The sequence below is a fragment of the Trichomycterus rosablanca genome, chromosome 25 (genome assembly GCF_030014385.1).
Source record: "Trichomycterus rosablanca isolate fTriRos1 chromosome 25, fTriRos1.hap1, whole genome shotgun sequence".
NCBI classification, from domain to species: domain Eukaryota; kingdom Metazoa; phylum Chordata; class Actinopteri; order Siluriformes; family Trichomycteridae; genus Trichomycterus; species Trichomycterus rosablanca.
This window is the reverse complement of record NC_086012.1, coordinates 12,551,254-12,563,291: the sequence shown is the minus strand read 5'-3', so window position 1 is coordinate 12,563,291 and position 12,038 is coordinate 12,551,254.

Sequence of the window (12,038 nt, the reverse complement as noted above, 5' to 3'; positions counted from 1 at the left end):
CCTTCATCAGTGGTCACAGGACGCTGCCCACAGGGCGGCGTTGGCTGGTAGACTATTCTATCAGCACTGCTGTGTCTGATTCACTCATACCAGCACAACACACACTAACACACCACCACCATGTCAGTGTCACTGCAGTGCTGAGAATCATCCACCACCTAAATAATACCTGCTCTGTAGTGGCCTTGTGGGGGTCCTGACCATTGAAGAACAGGGTGAAAGCAGGCTAAAAAAGCATGCAAAGAAAGAGATCGACTACAGTCAGTAATTGTAGAACTACAAAGTGCTTCTATGTGGTAAGTAAACTCCACCAATCCTGCCAAGTAAAGTGTTAAAAATGTAACCACAGTCAGTCCAGGAGCTCATTGATGGCTATTAAAAACAGTTAATCACGGTCCAAATCTTTCAACATTCTTAAGTCTCAAGAAGAAAAAAAAAATGTAACTGCTTTCTTATGCTAACAGAGATTTTTTTGGTTGTTCTTGTTGAACTAGTCGAATGGAATCCGAGCACTCGCCCAAAACAGGTCTTATCATTAATTTTAAGCTGCTGAAACATATATGTCACGGTTCACAGTCAACCGAGTCTTCCATTGTCATTGGCTTCTGTACAAGAATGTAGAATTCTTTCTGAGAGATATTTAAATCAATAAATTGTTTGTAATTGTTAAAAAACTATGGACTAAAAGTAATTGAAAAACTAGACTGCCATGATGTGTGTGTCCCTAAAGCTGTGTGTCAACAATGAGTTAAATGCAATCAATCAAATCAGAAAATATTGACATTACTCCCCAAACTGGCACCTTGGCATGCATGATTATGGCAAGTCTTCACATGTGTTGCTACATTAGTTTGAGTAAACACTCTAGACAGACTAGAGATCACAAGGATGATCCAGAACCGTGAAGTCTGCAGGTACGTGCTTATGGACAGATACTTTAGATCAGGCCAGAGATTTTAAAAAGCTAAACAGAATTTAAGTATGTGGTGACAGTAGATGACCTGAACCCTACTGAACACTGGTACAGACCATCATCAACCACCGGTACCTGACGTTACAAGTGCTCTTTTGATTGAATGGGCAAACTCGCAGACACAAACCAATCTTCTGTGGAAAGACATATATGGTTTTGGAATGGGATGTCAGGCATGTTCACGGCCAGGTGTCCACATACTTGGGGCCATATAGTGTAGCAACAACTAAAGTCTGGTTTAGTGCTAATTTAAAATGCTCTTTTATTTTCTATGGTTAGAAATCCATGGTAGGTGGTAGAACTGTTTATTTTTTTTTCGCTATCTGATTATATCAGGCTTAAATTTCCATTTACAGGGAAAGAACACAAACAGCACAAAGCAGTTGTACTCAGACTGGATTAGGACGTTTGGTGGTAAAATAATAAGCAGAATTTAATTTTACGATATTAGTGGTTTCTGTTTAATGTGAATCTGAACAACTGGCTTCATATTAATAGGCTTAATTTCAGAAAAGCAAAACTACGAGGCACTCGGGTGGCGCAGCGTAAAACAGGCCAGCACACCAGAGCTGGGATTTCGAATGCATCGTATCGAATCTCAGCTCTGCCATCCGGCTGGGATGGGCGGCTACATGAACAACGGTTGGCTGGAGCAATTACGACCTCTGCTGGCGGACTGATTGGGGAATAATGCTGATCAGGGTGTGGCTCTCTGTGCACAAGGCTGATCCGCATATGGACTCGCCTTGTGCAGGTGAAAAGATGCAGTCGGTACTGCACGTGTCGTCAGTTGTGAAGTTCTTCAGTCAGCAGCGGAGGGCTGTATCAGTAGAGGTGAAGCATAATGCAATCAGGGTAATTGGATACGACTAAATTAGGGGAGACAATCTGAAAAGAATAGAGAAAAAAAAAGCTAAAGTACACGCCAAGACAAACAAAGTTGTAACAAAGATCATATTAATAAATATTAGATATTGTTTGTCTGTATTTGCCTTTTTTTTCTTTATGCATTTCACCTTTACAGCGCGTCCAATTGCCCGATTGCGTCACGCTTCCTCTCCACCAACGCGATCCCTGCTCTGATTAAGAAGAACGAAGCTAACCCACACCCCCTCTGACACATGGGCAGCATTCCATATGCATCTCATCACCTACACGTTGACGAGTGAAGTGCAGCCTAGCGTTGTGTACTGAGACACACACCCTGACCGCACTCTTTTCTCATCTCTGTGCAGGCGCCATCAATCAGCCAGCAGAGGTCATAATGGCACGAGAGAGAAAGAGAGACGCCATCCGGCTTAGTCCCGCCCATATCTGAACAACAGGCCAATCGTTGTCCATGTGGCCGCTCAGCCTCAGCCGGCAGGCCGAGCTGGGATTCGATACGATGTATTCGAGATCCCAGCTCTGTTTCCAGCGTGTGTTTTTACCGCTGCGCCACCTGAGCGGCTCGTATTTGTCATTTTAATCTATTTATTTATTACCACACTTCACATGTAGCCCAAAATCTTCTGCAATTGTGGTTTGTCCATAAGCTCCTCTAATACATTCAATAAAAACCGTACACACTTGAGCCTCTAATCACACTTGACGTTTTTAGACAGCTTGAGAAATCCCAGTACGTAAACAAATCATCAACAGCTCATTTTTATTTCCAGTAAAGAAACAATGGTGTGTCCGTCTGAGCTTAAACAGAGCGTACTCCCATCCATTCCATGTCGACCGGCGTTTCTGAGCTCTGAGTTTATTTTGTCCCGTTCAATAAACATAATTACCAAAGCCACAAAACCACTTTGGGTGGTTAATATCACAGCAGGGTAATTCGCAGGGTCAAAATATTTACTTCTCTGCCCACATATCGAACCAAATCTCTTGACTTGACGATTGAGAATGTTCTTGTTTGTGTTTTGGCGATAAACTGACGCCTGGGTTCAGTTATTTACACTTGACGCCGGTATGTTAACAGAGATGTTCACAAATCACAAAATACGTGTAGAGTCAAGTCACGAGTCTTTAGGCTAGAGTCCGAATCAAGTCACGAGTCAGCTCCACTTACCATATAGAAGCACTTTGTAGTTCTACAATTACTGACTGTAGTCCATCTGTTTCTCTGCATGCTTTGTTAGCCTCCTTTCATGCTGTTCTTCAATGGTCAGGACCCCCACAGAGCAGGTATTATTTGGATGGTGGGTCATTCTCAGCACTGCAGTGACACTGACATGGTGGTGGTGTGTTAGTGTGTGTTGTGCTGGTATGAGTGAATCAGACACAGTAATGCTGCTGGAGTTGTTAAACACCTCACTGTCACTGCTCTGCTGGACTGAGAATAGTCCACCAACCCAAAATATCCAGCCAACAGTGCCACATGGGCAGCATCCTGTGACCACTGATGAAGGTCTAGAAGATGACCGACTCAAACAGCAGCAATAGATGAGCGACCGTCTCTGACTTTACATCTACAAGATGGACCAACTAGGTAGGAGTGTCTAATACAGTGGACAGTGAGTGGACACGGTATTTAAAAACTCCAGCAGCGCTCCTGTGATCCACTCATCCCAGCACAACACACACTAACACACCACCACCATGTCAGTGTCGCTGCAGTGCTGAGAATGATCCACCACCTAAATAATACCTGCTCTGTGGGGGTCCTGACCCTTGAAGAACAGCATGAAAGCATGCAGAGAAACAGATGGACTACAGTCAGTAATTGTAGAACTACAAAGTGCTCCTATATGGTAAGTGGAGCTGATAAAATAGACAATGAGTGTAGAAACAAGGAGGTGGTTTTAATGTTATGGCGTAACTAATGTGGGACTCTTGTTGAGTCATTCTTACGAGTCATGAGTCAAGTCCGAGTCATTTGAAACGAGTCCGAGTCAGGTCTGAAGTCGCTGTGTGTCCCCATCTCTGTATGTTAACGCTGGCCAGACGGTGCAAGGCTTTTACATTGAAGTGAATTGAAAGTACTGCTGTGTTATGGTCAGAATAACTTGGTTACTTATTTATTTACTGATAAATAAAAAGAATAAAATTGTTTTTTGTCCTGAGTGATTGACAGTAGAAACAAACACGCTGTCAGACATCATAAAGACGCAACGAAACCGATAAGAAACAAAGATGCATGATTTGTCGACCCGTGACCATCATAAAAGCTTTGATTCTTCTCTCATGTTGGACTCAAATGTTCTGCGCTGCTCTCAGGTATTTATTTATTTGGAAGATTAAAGTGCTGGAGGTTTGCCTGTAAGCCGTCCATCTGTTCACCATTTGCTTTATTTTACACACCCAACATTCACACTAAAGCAAATGCTTGTTTGTTTCTTCCACTCTCTACACATCTCTTCCTTCTTTCTCTTTCTCTTCATTTAAACTCTCATTTCCTTGGCACACCTCTCCTCTGGTTTATGTCCTCAGCTTGCGAGATGTTTTGGTCTGGAATGACTTCCAAAGGGAATCGTACCCGACAGTGATTGAAGACTTCACTTAGTAGCCAGAGCAGCTGAAGGCCGCACGAGCTTCGGGACTTCTCAAGTCTTGCGCAACGGCGAAGAAACCCAGGAGGTCCGTCCGGTCCACGGCGTAATGCCAAGGTCACCGTACACTTTCCGTCGACGCGCGGCCAAATCGGCAGTTCACGAAGCATCTCTCAGAGGATCGGAGTGACCACGCAAAGGCCACCAGCTGGTTGTCGAAGAGAAACACGCAGTAGTGAGAAGGTGTCACAATCCGCCGGGCAGAGCGTTCCGCCTGACCCGGGAGGCGACGCCAGGGCAATGCCGCATGCGATTAGTGAGACAACGGTAATCTGATCCAGTGTGATCACTGCTCCGTCTGAGGAGGAGCCTCCACCTCAGGGAGGAGAGGCAGAGTGCAACCAGGAGGAGTGCACGTACATGTACACAGTCATATTCTCACACGCCAATACACTGGTATTTACAGAGGATCAGACTGGTAAATGTGTCCACCACGCAGGAGACGGGCAACGCTCACCCCACCAACAAGTAAGTGAAGATATGAGACTTTTCTAATCATGCAGTCAAATTCAATGGATACGTGGAGGCTTTTATGGTTTAAATTTGGACTTATTTGAAAAATCTAGCAATATTATAATCAGGAAAATTAATTTATCAGATATTCTACTGTGAATATTTACTTTTACCACAAAGATTTGGCCATTTTTATCATTATTTATTACTGGATGTTCTTGCAACTATAGAAGTAAAATGTTACTATGATATTACTATGATGTTACTATGATGTTACTATGATGTTACTATGATGTTACTATGATGTTATTTTGCCTCCACTTACAAATCTCAATTCCAGAAAGGTTGGGACAGCATGTGAAATGCAAATCTGGCCAAATTTCTGTTACTATGATGTTACTATGATGTTATTTTGCCTCCACTTACAAATCTCTATTCCAGAAAAGTTGGGACAGCATATGAAATGCAAATCTGTCCAAATTTCTGTGTTACTATGATGTTACTACGATGCTATTTTGCCTCCACTTACAAAACTCAATTCCAGAAAGGTTGGGACAGCATGTGAAATGCAAACCTGGCCAAATTTCTGCGTTACTATGATGTTACTATGATGCTATTTTGCCTCCACTTACAAAACTCAATTCCAGAAAGGTTGGGACAGCATGTGAAATGCAAACCTGGCCAAATTTCTGCGTTACTATGATGTTACTATGATGCTATTTTGCCTTTACCTACAAATCTCTATTTAAAAAAAATTGGGACAGCATGTGAAATCCAAATCTGGCCAAATTTCTGTATGTTGAAGGCAAAGTCAAAGCCTCCCAGAGGGGGGTGGATATCATCACATGGGCTTTGAAATATTTTGACAAACTGTTGTCAGTATTCAGTGCTGCACCCACAGATGCAAGTCAAGACTGTACTATGTACAGATCAAGCCGTGTGTCAACAATGTAAAGACATGGCGCCCACTTCTAAAGGTTTAAGCTTAGTGATTGATGCACCATAAAGATGTACGAGGGATCTTTAAAAAGTTTCCGCACTTTCATATTTTGGTTGGAACTGGTGTACGTTCAGATTAAAAACAACAACAGATTAGCGACTGTATTTTGCCGTTTTACTTAGTGCCTTTACTTTCCTAGTCATTGTGCAAATGAATGTAATTTCCGTAACAAGAAGGTTCCAGTTAAAAGCTTCAACTGATACGTTTTGTTTTCATTGCAGAACAAAAGCACGCGATAAATCACAGCACAGCAGCCAAAATCCCAAACACAGCAAAAGAAAAATCATAACCACTGCTTACCTTAGCTTATGTTCTTCCAGAAGCTATTAAATTTATAACCGTGTGTCCCATTAGGAATATAATGCGTTAGTTTGTAAATGTGCTTATAATTAAAAACCTCCAAACTTTTCCCGGTTGTGAAGTAAAACACTAACTCGTTGGAAAGCCAATCAAGCGTTTCATCGACACATCATCTGTGTGACGCAAACTGAATAAATGCAAATAACAGCATTTCTTACTAAAACTTTAAATCAGAAGGTCTGATTGGTTCAGAAAGCGGTCTTTTAATCATTAGCAGCAATTCTGTAGGAGCGTTCCATTCACCCCAGTTGTTCCTGTGAAGTGCACTAGGTAGGGTATTTTTCACCATTTTATGTGCGATGTCCCATCTCTGCGTAGCAGTATAGATGCACCAACAGATTTCCACTCCAGACACCACTTGGCAGTCAGCTTATTTATTTATTTTTATTTGAGGTGCTGTTTTCCTAATGTAAGCCATGTAAATGCAGTAAATGTGAAACCTACACATGTAAAATGCAAATAAAAGGGCGGGTTGTTTTTTAAATATTTGAAGGTTTGTAATGAATGCAGCCTGCAGAAGGTCCATTAAAGAATTTGGAAATAATTCCATTTGACACTTAAAGGTACATCATCTCGGGCCGCTCGGGTGGCACAGCGGTGAAAACACGATTGGCCTGTTGTTCAGATATGGGCGGGACTAAGCCGGATAGGGACTCTCTCTCACGACTGGTGCACAGAGATGAGGAAAGAGTGCTCTCAGGGCGTGTCTCTCCGTACACAACACTGAGCTGCACTGCACTCGTCAAAGTGTAGGTGATGAGATGCATACGGCATGCTGCCCACGTGTCGGAGGGGGTGCGGGTTAGCTTCGTTCTCCACAATCAGAGCAGGGATCGGCATTGGTGGAGAGGAAGCGTGACGCAATCGGGCAATTGGACGCGCTAAAAGGGAGGAAAAGGGGAGAAAATGCATTTAAAAAAAAGGTACATCATCTCAGCCAATAAGACACGTTCATATCAGCCATCAAACATTTTAGCTGTAAAGATGTAGTTTGGATATAGGTGTAGTTTTGCTGACCCTCCTTTGCCAGCCAATCAACATCTGTTGCATGCACAATTTCAGATAAATGCTCCTGCTCGTCCTTCTAATCATTTTTCCTTTTTATGTCTTAGGTCTGAACCAGCACAACCAGAGACACTCAGAGCATCTGGATTCATGATTGCACCACAATCACCTTAGAAACAATTTCCATTCTGGTTAAGACAAAACCTCATCCTGCCAGACCCGGACTTGCCCGTCGCAACCTTTGAGAATCAGCGAAGTCTGCCTGCTGGGTATCCTGAGTCATATGAGTGATGTCAAGCCTGGAATCAGCGTTACCATGGCGAGGAAACTTCAGTAGTAAATTGTTACTACCATTACATTAATACTGCATCCAGACAACCAAACCCAACCCAACCCAACCTAAGCCAGCCCAGACGAGCCAAACCCAGCCTAGCCCATCTTTGCCGGGAAGTCATTTCTTCCAGACTACATGGAGGTACAAAGCGTCGGGGGAGCACGGTCTATCGGGCGCAATCCTGGATTACAAAACAAAATGAGGGATTTCCCCTCCCAACCTCTTCCCTGAGGTCAACCCTTAGCCGGGCACTAGGTAAGGACACGTCTCCTTCTGTTGACGTAGGTTGCGGCTTACAGCCTGCCTACTACATCCCAACGAACCAGGGCACACGTACATCTGAGAAGTGCACTGTTCATAGACGGGTCTTCAGATTTAGACAAGCAGATTTGAAAAGTTGCATTGCGTGTGAAAGTGAAATCAGGTACGAGTGTTTAGACAGAATAGTTTAGACAGGAAATGCATGTTAGGTGGTTTCGACTAAATACTCCCGGACTTAAATCCCTGCAGAGTATTCAGTTATTGTTAATTTCCTGTGAGTCATAGACCCTGAACTTTGTACTGTATAGCGTTCGTTTCATGGCATGACACGTGAAAAGACCTGAGTAAATGAGGAGAAACTATTAAGACTCATGTTTGAACAGCGATCTGTAAACTTCAAATTTTAGGTGATTGATCTGCTGATAAATGGCGACTTTTACAGCAGATTAAATTTGATTAGTGGGTAGTGATGTATTGCCTGAGAGGAAAATGGACATAAGGTACAAACCTTTGTTTGTTTGTTCGATTCTTAATGCCATGACAGCTGCTTTGACTATTATCATGGCTGTTTAAAGGGTTCCATCTTTAAAAAGTCGCTTTTTTCCATATCTTATGCGGCGTTTTTTTTTCTCTCCCCTTTTTCTCCCCCTTTAGCGCGTCCAATTGCCCAATTTGCATCACGCATCCTCTCTGCCTCTGCCGATCCCTGCCCTGACTGAGGAGATAGAAGCTAACCCACTTCCCTCCGACACGTGAGCAGCAAGCCGTATGCATCTTGCCACCCACACATTGACGAGTGCTGCGCCACCTAGCGTTGCGTGCGGAGAGACACACCCTAAGAGCACTCCTTCCTCATCTCCGTGTATGCGCCTCTAATCAGCCAGCAGAGGTCGTAACTGCACCATTCTGACAGAGAGAGACCCACTTCCGACCTTAGTCCCGCCCATCTGAACAACAGGCCAATCGTTGTTCATGTGGCCGCTCAGCCTCGGCCGGTAAGGCAGAGCTGGATTCGATACGACGTACTCGAGATCCAGCTCCGGTTGCAGCATGTGTTTTTATCGCTGCGCCACCTGAGCGGCTTGTGGCATTTTTAAAGAGCCTATATTTTATCGCTTTATCTGTAATCTGGGCTCTATTATAATTAGGGCTGGCACCGATCCGATACTCAATGACTAGTTTGGATATCGGAATGATAAAGACATGTAATCCGATACGATACTGTTGCTTAATGTAAATAACACTTAATGTAAATAAGGCCATTGTTTCTGTGTAAAGCAAATAACACACGAAGATACGTTTCAACAGAGTGCCGTTTATAGCCACTCACTCGGCAACTGCCCTAACAAGGTGCATCTTGGGCCGCTCGGGTGGCACAGCGGTAAAAACACACGCTGGAACCAGAGCTGGGATCTCGAATACATCGTATCGAATCTCGGCTCTGCCTGCCGGCTAAGGCCGAGTGGCCACATGAACAACGATTGGCCTGTTGTTCAGATATGGGCGGGACTAAGCCGGATGGGGTCTCTCTCATGACTGGTGCAATTACGACCTCTGCTGGCTGACTGATGGCGCCTGCACAGAGACGAGAAAAGAGTGCTCTCAGGGTGTTTCTCTCTCTGTACTCAACGCTGAGCTGCACTGCACTCGTCAAAGTGTAGGTGATGAGATGCATATGGCATGCTGCCCACGTGTCGGAGGGGGCGTGGGTTAGCTTCGTTCTCCACAATCAGAGCAGTGATTGAGTGGCATTGGTGGAGCATTGGTGGAGAGGAAGCATGACGCAATCGGGCAATTGTATGCGCTAAAAAAGGGAGAAAATGCATAAAGAAAATTGGTACATCTTGATGACATCATTAACATGTGCCACTGATCTACAACTCATCCGCAACAGCCATTCAGAAATGAAAACACACTGATCTACTTAAAATCATCTACATTTACATTTTCAGCATTTAGCAGACGCTTTTATCCAAAGCGACTTACACAATGAGCTGAACACGATGAGCAATTGAGGGTTAAGGGCCTTGCTCAGGGACCTTGGTGGTGGCAGGGCTTGAACCGGCAACCTTCTGTTTACTAGTCCAGTACCTTAACCACTGAGCTATCTACTACTGCCACATTTAAAAACACTGTTTAAACACAATAGAAATCGCTTTATAAATGATATATATAAATGATCTTGTCCCGGCTTGGAGATCTCTCACATCCTCAACGATTAATCCATTAGTGTTATGAAATAAAACAAATTACTCCGTTTCCCGTTTAGCCACAGACGTCCTCTTCAAAATCCAGCAGGGTTTAATCATCTAGAAACAAGACAGAACTTTAACGGAAAATCTCAACCAAGCTCTGTGGCAATTCTAATTGGTCCATCGCGTTTGATTGGACACTTTGGACGACACGCTGTAAAACAGTGTTTTTAGATGTGGCAGTAGTAGATGATTTTTTTAAATGCTAAAAGTTTAAGATCAGTGTGTTTTAATTTCTGAATGGCCTATTTACATTGTGTTATTTACATTAAGTGTTATTTACATTAAGTGTTATTTACATTAAGTGTTATTTACATTAAGCAAGAGTATCGGATCGGATTACACGTTTTTTTCCTTCCGATATCCGATCCAGTGATCTGGGCCAATATCATGGACTGATACTGATACAAAGTATCGGATCGGTGCCAGCCCTAATTATAATAAAGTCTTTCTGTCTCTTATTTCCAGTCCTTCATATCTAGCATGTGGTAAAACCTTAATACCAGCTTTAGCACCACTCAAGTCCTCGTAAGGCACGACTCTCGTATCTGCTCTGCCGTTAACGGTTCAGATTGATGCGTTCGAGATTTGTTTTCTCTGCCATCCCTGCTCCGACATGCTCACCGGAGCGGCATTCAATTCCAGCCAAGGCTTATTCAACAAGGCTTTTAAGCTGCCATCACATCTAACAAACCTTTAAGTCTGAATGTTTTTACAGAGGATGTTCTCTTTGTCGTACGGGATTACGCAAAACCTCAGAGCATGTAAAGGCCATTAAGACTTTAAAACTATTTGGAAATTTATAAAGTTGATTCAATAATAAAAGCCAACCCTGAATTATCCATACTAATGAAGTAGATTTAACACCTTTTGCAAAAATGTTTAATGGAAACTGATATTGCAATAGAAAATTGGCAATCTGAATAGCCCCATTAGCATTACGCAATGCCCCACCCACAAGTCTCAATCAGAATGTTAATTGGCATTGACTGGTAACTGATATTGATCGGTCATGTCCCAACATTACAGTCTATGTCTGCATGGGTTTGTGTTTGTGTGTTTTGTGTAGTAATTTGTGTGCTTTTGCAGTCCATTCATTATCCGTCACCCCCCGTACCACATTTATTGATCTAAAGGGACCCCAGAGAACCATTATAAGTAAGTTATCCAAACTGAGTCATGTTTTCAGCTGCTTCACTTTGACATCTTGGACATTTTAATTAAGCAATTACTAACTGAATTGCCGTAGGATTGCTAGGACCACCTCATAGTGCAAATTACCCAGTAAACGTGAGGCTACGCACATGAAAAATTGTTAATCGTTGTTCGTGTTGTTCTGATATGAGTATATCAGGTGCAGCAGTGTTGTTGGGATTTTAGGCACACATACCTTATGAGCACTCAATGTACATTCAAGGTTGGAGACCTTGTATGCACAATGTGTGTAAATGCACAATAATATTAGCAAAATTGTTATATTTATTAAAAGGGTTTCAGGTTTGCTGGTTTTTTTCCACCTTTATCTCCCAGCTTAGTCATTTCCAATTCCCGATTGTGATACCTGATCTGATCAAGCAGAGCCAAATCAGCACACGTCTGCAACCACTTCTTATCACCTACCAGTATGGAGAGAATCACTAGGCTCCATATGACTTCCCCGCCACTCGTGCTGGCACCCGGACCAGTCCTGGAGATCACATATCTCAGCGGCAGTGGGAAGAGACCCGTCTGTCCTTGCCTCACTCAAACACGGCAAATTGTGTTTGTGTGGAAGCCCGGGCCAGGTCAGTGACCTTGAGAATTCAAACCGCTGTGCAACCTGAGCGCCGTTTATATTTATTTATAGTAAAATTGAGCCGAGCAC